The sequence below is a fragment of the Lactuca saligna genome, chromosome 5, assembly GCF_052625555.1.
Source record: "Lactuca saligna cultivar CGN05327 chromosome 5, ASM5262555v1, whole genome shotgun sequence".
NCBI classification, from domain to species: domain Eukaryota; kingdom Viridiplantae; phylum Streptophyta; class Magnoliopsida; order Asterales; family Asteraceae; genus Lactuca; species Lactuca saligna.
Genome location: NC_136421.1, coordinates 113,406,312 through 113,416,462, shown reverse-complemented (window position 1 = coordinate 113,416,462; position 10,151 = coordinate 113,406,312).

Sequence of the window (10,151 nt, the reverse complement as noted above, 5' to 3'; positions counted from 1 at the left end):
CAATACTTGGGACGAGTATGAGTAGGTGTGAAAGGTAGTAGAGGCCTATACTACCGGAAGCACAGGACTCACGCTTGGATCAGGGAAAGTCACAAGGTTACCAAGAAACTAGTAATTGATTTCGATTTATTCAAGTGTGTTGTTACCATTGTTTCGGTAATGACTAAGACGATTGTTGATATTCCGACCCTAGCGGTCATATCAAATTGAGTCCGACTACGATAAGTAGGTTACGTGGTTCAGAGAACCAAGTTTGATGAAGCGTCCGACTTAAACCAAACAATGAAAATCAAAAGCGATCAATAGAAGTATCGCGCTCGATGTTAAAGAAGTTGGTAGCTAGAAATGCCTAATGTTGAAAGTGTGATTATATCACATTAGAACAGGAAGGAAGGCATAGACTGTTTTAGAATTTAACACTAAGAGATCTAAGTCTAAGTGTTGCAACATACGATGAGAGGTCATTAGAATATGACACATCGGTCCCTTGTATTAATAAAAGAACTTATCTTAAGTTCGTATCCAGTGAGGATCGAGATTGTGACTTGAAGGTCATAATTTGGAGTCTAACGTGAGATAGAGAGCGTATGCAAGATCGAACACCGCCTGTAGCCAAGAAATCTAAGGGTTAGATACACGTTCGAAGAAACATCGAAGTTATGACTTAGGATGAATAGATAACAAATGGAGTCATCATATGAGCCCTTTTTCGTTGATGATTCCGGGACGTAATCATCCTAAGGGGGAGATAATTGTAACGCCCGCAAATCCGGGCTAGTCAAATTAGAGACAATAGGAGTCGAAAACGACTTTTCGACAAAAGATTATTTAGAATAAATAATCTTAACCAAGTTGTAGTATATGTCACGAGGTTTCCGTGCATATAAAGAATGCCGAAATCCGAGTTATAACGAAGAAGTTATGACCCGTTGAAGTTTCTCAATGGAACCGGTACGATACCGGAAAGCGTAAATAGTGAATTTACGATAGAGCGAGATTTAGCCTTAGCGATCTAAATGAAAGTCGTAGAATATGTTAAACTAAGAACATCGATAAAAAGAACGCCCAAATCTAACTTCGTATGAAGAAGTTATGATTTTTCGAAGTTTCGGACTAGCAGTATACAACCCGAAATTCGAATATTAGATCGAGAGGGTTTTAGCCGACACGACCTGAACGAGAACCGAAGATCTTGTTGAGAGTAGCGTAACGAGAAAAAGATGGGCAAAAACGGATATCGGATGAAGAAGTTATGAGGATTTAACGGATCAATCATGTCCCGGCCCGTTAATAATATAAAATTTAAAATCGAGCCAAAATTAGCCAACGAAGTCTAAACGAAAGTTGTAGAGTACGTTCCCACCTTCGCGTAGATATAAAGAACGTCGAAAACGGAGCTCGTATGCGAAAGTTACGAATTTTTAAAGTTGAAGCATGAAAATGCGAAATCTGTGCGGGGGGGGGGGGGGGGGGTGACGTGGCGCGATCAGAGCCGTCGCTTGCGGCCCACGGTCTCGCTCCGGATGAAGGACGCGACACCTCGCCCTACGCCGCGCGTACGAAGCAAACGCCCCGCGTCGCTTCGCCCTACGCCCCGCGCCTTATCCGTTCGATGACTGCGAGACAGCTGGCTTCGGCTGGCATCCACACTCGAGGAGTACGCCCAGCGTACCCTCGGTACGCCCCGCGTAGAGGCAGCCTTCGGCCCTATAAATACATGCGAGATGCTCCGGATTTTTCACACCATTTCTCACTCTCTCTCTAAAATCTTTCTCTCTCTAAGGTTCCAAACCCTCCCTAAGGTCTAGGTGAACCCCTAGCACTCTAAGGAAGCCCCGAGGCTCCCGGAGTCCCGAGAAAAAGGAGTTTTTCGGTTTCGAAACGCTGCTCCAATTAAGTCCCGGTTTTCGATAAAATTCGTTGTAAGTATGCTACGCTTACGCAATTTTTAATATAGCTTCCAAATAATTATAGGAATGTTATTAGGTCCTTAAAATAATTATTTGGGCTATTATTATGAGTTATATTGAGCATTACTAACGCTTAATAATAGGCAGACTAATTAATTTATCACGGTTATCATTAAACTAAACCCTAGTGATATCGATACTAGGTTTTATCGAAGGAATATCATTTTAAGAGTATCAAAGCGCTGTCCGAGTGCTGAGTCACCACCTAATCAGGTGAGTGCATATTATTTGTCTTGTTTATATTATTAGATTAAGATCCTTATAGGGTTTAGATTTTAACTTGCCTTTGAATAAATTTTGTTGGTTTCGTTGCCTATGTATTTATTCTTTGTTAGGATTAATGAAACTCAACATCAATATGTTTGGAACTATCAGTTATATAATACCCTTTTGGTTTGGTTTGTGTCCTTTGAACCCTAATATATATATATATATATATATATATATATATATATATATATATATATATATATATATATATATATATATATATATATATATATATATATATATATATATATATATATATATATATATATTGTTTTCGTTGATTTTGGAGGTAATATTCAAACAATTCCATTGTCCAACTTGTTTTAATATGTGCTAAGTATCAAGGACTTTTGAAAAGGCCACCTCATGTGTGTTTTATTAAACTATGTTATATATTCTATTGGAACACCTTTCCTAATTTAAATTTTTAAACTTTTTTTTTTTGAAACTATGGGACCGTATAATTTCTACAACTAAAACTTTGAACTTACTTTATTAAATTTTAATGATTCTAAAAATGTATTTTAAGCCACCTTAGCGGGAGTGTTTATTTTAAACATCCATTCTAGGCATGCATTTTTGAAAGGGATATATAATATAATTTAACAAAAATTAAGAGCATATTATGAATGAGGTTATTTTGGGTAATTATACTATTTAGTTTGTTAAAATAGTGGCTTATAAAAGGGTAGAGGGAATGAGCGTAGCAAAATCTTTTGTAAAATCTGGAAATTATTCCTTAGGAAAGGCTAGGCTCTTGAATATCTGAATCGTTAAACCTTTCTTGTAATTTTTTAGTATTGTCAAGTGAGTTCAATTAATCAAGAGAATCTTTTGTTCATTTTTCTTTGTTTTATCTATATATCGATTTGTAGTTGGTTTACTGGGAAAATAAATAATAAAAATACTATTATACGCTCGTGTTCTTTTGATAAGATGTATGAATAAATGATGTTTAAATGTGAGATAATTATGACACATTAAGGACAAAAAGAAATTAAGGTATAATGGTAAATATATGGGACTTATTAGTGAAAGCCCAATTCTCTGACTCTATGTACTAATTCATTTTTTCTGCACTAAACCTATATATAGCTTAATGTATTAAGAAGCTTTATTTTTTACTTAATAAGCTTTATGTGTGAAGCACTTGTGAAACAACCCAAAAATACGACCCAAAAATTTTCGTTTTTAATACCATCAAAACTATAATCAGAGTATCATATAAATAAACCATGCGTGATATGCCCCAAAATATAATAAAGTACTGTGCGGAAACTGTAACATACTATATCCAAAAACAACAACTAAATCAAATCCAGACTAAAGCTGAAACGGTGGTGTGTGCGATGCCGTCATCCAGAGCTCTTCCCTTTGCTTGCGGAAGTACCTGAAACCAAAACTGAAACTGTAAGCACGAAGCTTAGTGAGCTCCCCCAACTTACCACATACCATACAACAACATATAAACACATATTGGGCCTTGCCCACTGCATCGGGCCGGGGCCCGGAAACTGCATCGGACCGAAGTCCGGAACCGACTGGGACCTTGTCCCCTGCATCGGACCGAAGTCCGGAACTAACTGCATCGGACCGAAGTCCGGAACTGACTGCATCGGACCGAAGTCCGGAACTAGCTGCATCGGACCGAAGTCCGGAACTGACTGCATCGGACCGAAGTCCGGAACTGACTGGGACCGTGTCCCCTGCATCGGACCGAAGTCCGGAACTAACTGCATCGGACCGAAGTCCGGAACTGACTGCATCGGACCGAAGTCCGGGACTGACTGCACATAGCATAGCATATCATAACAATTTATACTGCATACTGCATCGGGCCGTGGCCCGGAACATAAACACATACACATAGCACATAAAACATGTCTGAACCACGAAGGCATCAAACATACTAACTACTACACCGGACCGAAGTCCGGGACTACTGCTAACTGAACGGGCCGGCATTGTGGCCTTAGACCCGTCCCTACTGGAAGGAAAACTCACCTCGTAAGCTAGCGGATGAGTGTGCGGCTCGGAAAGCTAACGGCTGCTGCTCCTGAATCTCCTCGGCTACAAATCCATAAACACACTCAATCAATCACTAGCACTACACTCAGGGTAAAATGACTCTTTTACCCTTGGTCAAAGTTGACTTACTCAGGGCTGACTCGCCGAGTCGGGATATCCGACTCGCCGAGTCCTAGACTCTCCGCTCAACTCTTACATGCTGTTACTCGTCGAGTGTGGCATCGACTCGACGAGTACCCTCTGGATCCAAGAACTCAGATGATCTTCATCCGACTCGCCGAGTCAGATGAACAGACTCGACGAGTTGTTCTTAATCCTCAAGGAGATTGCCTTGGACTCGCCGAGTTGTATGAACAAACTCGCCGAGTCCCTCCATCACTGAGTCTACTCTTAACTCGCTGAGTCCACTCCCTAACTCACCTCGTCCACTCGACACTGAAGAAACTGAAGAACTCGGGACTCGCGACCTGACTCGTCGAGTCGTTCTTCCGACTCGGCGAGTCGCCGCCATGCAACATATTTTTACTCGATTTCTCTTGAATCCAACACATGCAAATGATAGATCTAGGTCCATTAAGCTGTTTTACCACGTAAAGTTTCCAACTTTACGTGCACAACCACATGAATGAGGGAAATAAGACTAAAATATGCACAATATGGGTAGATCCATGGCTAATAAGCAATGTAACTCCAAAAAGACAGTGGATCTGGACTCTACAACACTCCAACACTCAGATCCAAAGGTATTTTGGCTTAATAACACATTCAAGCAAGCATAAAGCTTGGAACAAGCATCAAATAGCCCTTAAAAGAGCTCTAATGGAAGTTAAGCATGAAACCAGAAGAGAACTCCGAAAATACCTCAATAAGTTCACACTTGATCTTGGATCTTGGCACTAGAACTCGTTTCCTTGCTTCCTTCTTCTTCTCCTTCTTCACCCCTTCACAAAATGGAACAAGATCACTTATAAGCTCACAAGAGGGAGGTTTAGGGTTTCTCACAGTGCTCTCAGGGGGAAAGTGACGAGATGGAGGCTATAATGGGGGTTTAAATAGTGAGCAAACCCGGGGAGTTAGGGTTTCACCCAGACGGACGGACTCGCCGAGTCCAGGGCATGGACTCGCCGAGTCGCCGGCTCCCGCGTGCACAAGATGCGCGACCCGACTCGGCGAGTCAGGCTAGAACTCGCCGAGTCCCTCTTGAAAACTTAGCCCAATTCAAATTAATTAACATACCGGAAACGGGTCGTTACAACTTGATCAAAATAGCTAAACATGGTTGTTTCTTTTGACTAAATAGGACAAAATGACTTAACGTGCTAAGCAAAAAAAAAAAAAAAAAAAAAAAAATCAATGTATTGAGACGCTAACTCTACCTACTTTATCCTTACATTGGAAAAAGAAAAATGGAATATAAGACCACTTATTTAGTGTACCAATACAGGACTTAAATGGGAAAAAAGAAGAAACAGTCCCAAAGTCTTGTCCCCATTAAGTCAAAAATCAAAGAATCATGTCAAAGAAACTAAAAGGCATGACCTACATAACTTTTTCAGAACATGGTTGTAGTGTAAATATGACCAAGTAACTGAAGTAAAATGCCATAAATGGTAAAATTTCTAATATCATAAAAGGTATTTCTTATATTATGTTACGAATGTGAAGTTGGTAATTGTCATGACAACAGTTTAGTTTTGGAAAACCATTTACTGTAATGTATTATGTATAATATGTTTAGGGCCTCTCGCTTAGTTTGATTGCATAGGATTTTGTGATCTAGTTTCGATAGACAAAATCTGAAAGGATATCTTTCACAAATGTGACAACCGTCAAATTTCGGTCAAGTCAAAGTCAACTAAAGTCAGTAAGTCAAACCGTTTGACTCAATTTGCCCATGAGTACTAAAATTCACACTATGAAACTTCTACATAACTTCTATTCTAATGAGAAATCATAAAACAAAAAGTGTGAACATCTAGATCTCCTTAACCTAAAACTGTAGTACGTGGCGAGCCAAACCGATAAAACAATGATGCATACTCATCGGGAGTGTGTAAGATCCTTAAACAAGGCTTAACAGGGTTTACGAACCATGCATTGCGATGCCGGACACTCACAATTGTCACACATGGATCCTCTCTCAATCGTTTTCACTCTATCTCTCTCTATGTCAAATCTCTCCCAAATCTCTCCAAGTATGTGAAATCTCTCTCAAATATCTCTCTGTATTAGAAATATCTCCAAGAATGTCGAATCTCTCCCAAATCCCTCTAAGTATGTGAAATCTCTCTCAAATATCTCTCTGTATGAGAAATCTCTCCAAGAATGTCAAGTCTCTCCCAAATCTCTCCAAGTATGTGAAATCTCTCTCAAATATCTCTCTGTATGAGAAATCTCTCCAAGAATGTCAAATCTCTCCCAAATCTCTCCAAGTATGTGAAAACTCTCGCAAATATCTCTGTGTATGAGAAATCTCTCCAAGAATGTCAAATCTCTCCCAAATCTCTCCAAGTATGAGAAATCTCTCCCAAATCTCCCTCAAATAGTTCCCGTAACTTTTTAGAATCATTCGGGTCATTCCGGCCCTTAACCGGGTTAAAAACGGCTTAAAACGGGGCGAAAACGCGAAAAACGGATCTTAGGAACCGAAACCCCTCTTAGGAACCGAAACCCCTCTTCCCCTCTTAGGAACCGAACCCTCCTGATGAAGAAGGCTGCTGAACCGAACCAAAGGTACTGTTCACTACAGTTCATTCGGTTTTTTTGACTTCTCGCCTTCTATCTCCGAACCGAGCCTCTGTTGGCTAAGGGCACGAGGACCGAGCCTCGGTTCTCGGTCGCCTCATCTGTTCCGCCTCTCTGTCTCTTCCCTTCTCTTGCTATGTCTCTGTCGCTCGCTCCTCGCTCTGTCTCTTCCCTTCTCTCGCTCTGTCTCTACTCGCGCCCCTCTGTTCTCTCTTCTCCCCTCTCGGTTCCTTCCCTCCTTCTTCTTCCCTCTCGGTTTCTGCCTCCCTCTCTCTCGGTTCAGCACCAGAAGGCCGAACCTCGGCCAGACTTCGGGAAATTGTCACTTTTAGCCCATTTTTGATATTTTTAACATTTTAAGCCCGTTTTTCGTGATTTTAAAGCGGGATTTTCTCCATAAATTATATTTTAACATAATAAACTCTAAATATTCATAATTTAAACATATTTTGATAAAAATCATTATTTAAATAATAAAGATCTAATGGGGGATTTATTTAAGGTGGAGTGTTGACTTTGCCTTATCCAATGTCACAAGCAACCACCCCACACCCACTCTTTGACTAACCACACCTCCCCACCTTACCTAGGTCACTTCAATGTCCCTTACACTCAAATTACACTCATTCCCACGTTTTTAGAGCTGGAACAAACATCCTCTCTCCTCATTTCTCTCATTTGCCCTCATTTCACTAAGTATCAAACACCACTTTTCTCTCAAACTTTTCCCACTCCAATTTCGAGATTCAAGGCTGATCTTCAAGTATTCTTCCACTCTTAGTAAGTATAATTCATCCTCCTTATGATTATCTCACTTATTTCCACTCAAATCATGGATATCTTAGACAAACTCCATCATATTAGCGTTAGAGCTTCGAATCTTCAAGTGTTCTTGGGTTGAACACTTCTCTTCTTCAACACTTATCTACTGAAATCACTCAAGGTGAGTTCATACCCCTACATTTTCATGTTTTCTCAAGTTTTCAGGGGGGGAATACAAGTTAAAACACTAAGAACATAACTAAATTTTTCTAACAGCCTTCATCAGAAAAGTTCAACTCCATTCACGGACTGTTTTGGGCATCTTAAACATTTTTTTTTTCAAAACTGTACAAGGTGCAAATAGTTCAAGTTTGTAGCTTTAAAATGACTACTTGCACATCTCCATACGATTTTGCTACAATTTATGGTGATTTTTACAAAACTGCCTATCATTTCAAACAACAATCCGGACCAGTCAGTGATTATGGACATTTTCACCCAAGTTGGAGGTCATTAAAAATCGTGATAAAAATTATGAGTAAACTAGACACATTTTGTGAACTCTCAGAATTTACGGATCTAGTTTTAGACTTCGTATGATTTTTCTATGATTTTTCCAAAACAGGGCAGAATTGCTAAATTTAGCCAACAGCATGTAAATATCATAACACTTTGTAATATGTTGAGCAAAGTGTATAATCATAAGCTCTAATTATTGAATGTGTTTCTTTGTTAGTTTATCATCATGAACTGAAACTAAGTCATTCATAATATATATATTTCATTCATTTTAGAACACGTATATTAAACTATAAAAAGTATAGTTTGATAAATTCATAACACTAATACATTTCTATAAAAGAATTCATACATATTACATACATTTTAGATAAATTATAATAGGTATAGTTTATGATACATCACTCAACACACTCGTACAAAAAGGGTACATTCATACAAGAAAGATTTATATTCACACATATTTCACGTAAAGTTGTTTACCTATAGTTTGATAAATTCACAACACTAATACATTTCCATAAAAGAATTCATACATATTACATACATTTTAGATAAACTATAATAGGTATAGTTTATGATACATCACTCAACACACTCGTACAAAAAGGGTACATTCATACAAGAAAGATTTATATTCACACACATTTCACGTAAACTTGTTAACCTATATTGTGAGACTCTCTCTCTCTCTCCCCGTACGTCCGAGTGCGGGATATAATTCCTGGTAGTTATAATCAGAATCTCCTTGAGGGAGAACGTGATACTTGTATATAGATCTATATTGGGTTTGACACCCCACACCTTGCTGCTAGCTACAGTTGGACCTGCAGGTCTACGGGTGACAAATGTCATTTTATTTTTCGCGACACTGAGAACGTCGTGGCAGGTTCACATAGTCATAGTATGATTATAGCGACTCACATAGGGATATAACAATCCATAAGTTTACGGGATTTTATTTTGAAAACCTAAATGAGTTTTATGTTAATTTAAAAATCACTTTTTATCTCTATGAGTACAGATATTACTGTACACTTTTGGTTTTGGTAGTTACGACTACACATCATTTGAAACCACATTTATACTTTTAAGTATGGTCAATACTTGTTATTTCTCGGTCCTCTAATTTAGGACTACATATATATATAAAGTATTAACGAACATGAGAACATACAGAAATTTTATTTAATTCAAACGCGTCCATGTCCATTTAAGTACATAACATTTTCTAATTAATAAGAAAGGTTACTTATACATTTTGGTCTTCAGTCATAAGACTACATTACGCAGATTTTAAAGAAAATATCGGATTTTTCTGGATGCATATTGTAACGCTTTTACAAGGAAAACGATTTACTTTTCCAACGAAATTTCTTATGAACTCACTAACCTTTGTGTTGACACTTTTCAAAACTACTTGTATTCTTAGGAATTCAGTGAAAACAGGAAATCAACAACGTTTTGAGGATGGGACGATAAATCGTCAAACAGTTCATTTTGTATTATAATGTAATTGATGGGAATCATGTAAACATGTGCTTTGATGTAACGTTTTCAATTATATTTGTGTTGGTTGTATTTACTTTGAGCACTATTATACTCTTTGTTGTGATACTCTATATGAAGTCCTCCACCCCCGGACGTTTCTGCCATCCTTGGTTTGGGGGTGTGACAACAAATAGTTAGACAACATACCAAATTAATTAAAAAAAAATTAGGTCCCAAAGTAGCTTACCATATTATGAAAAAACATGATGTCATTTAACACACAACAAACCTGGCTTGTTGCATCTGTATATATCTTTTCTTCAAATCTCTTAGCTTTTTTCTTAAGTTCCATTTCTCTAACTTTAT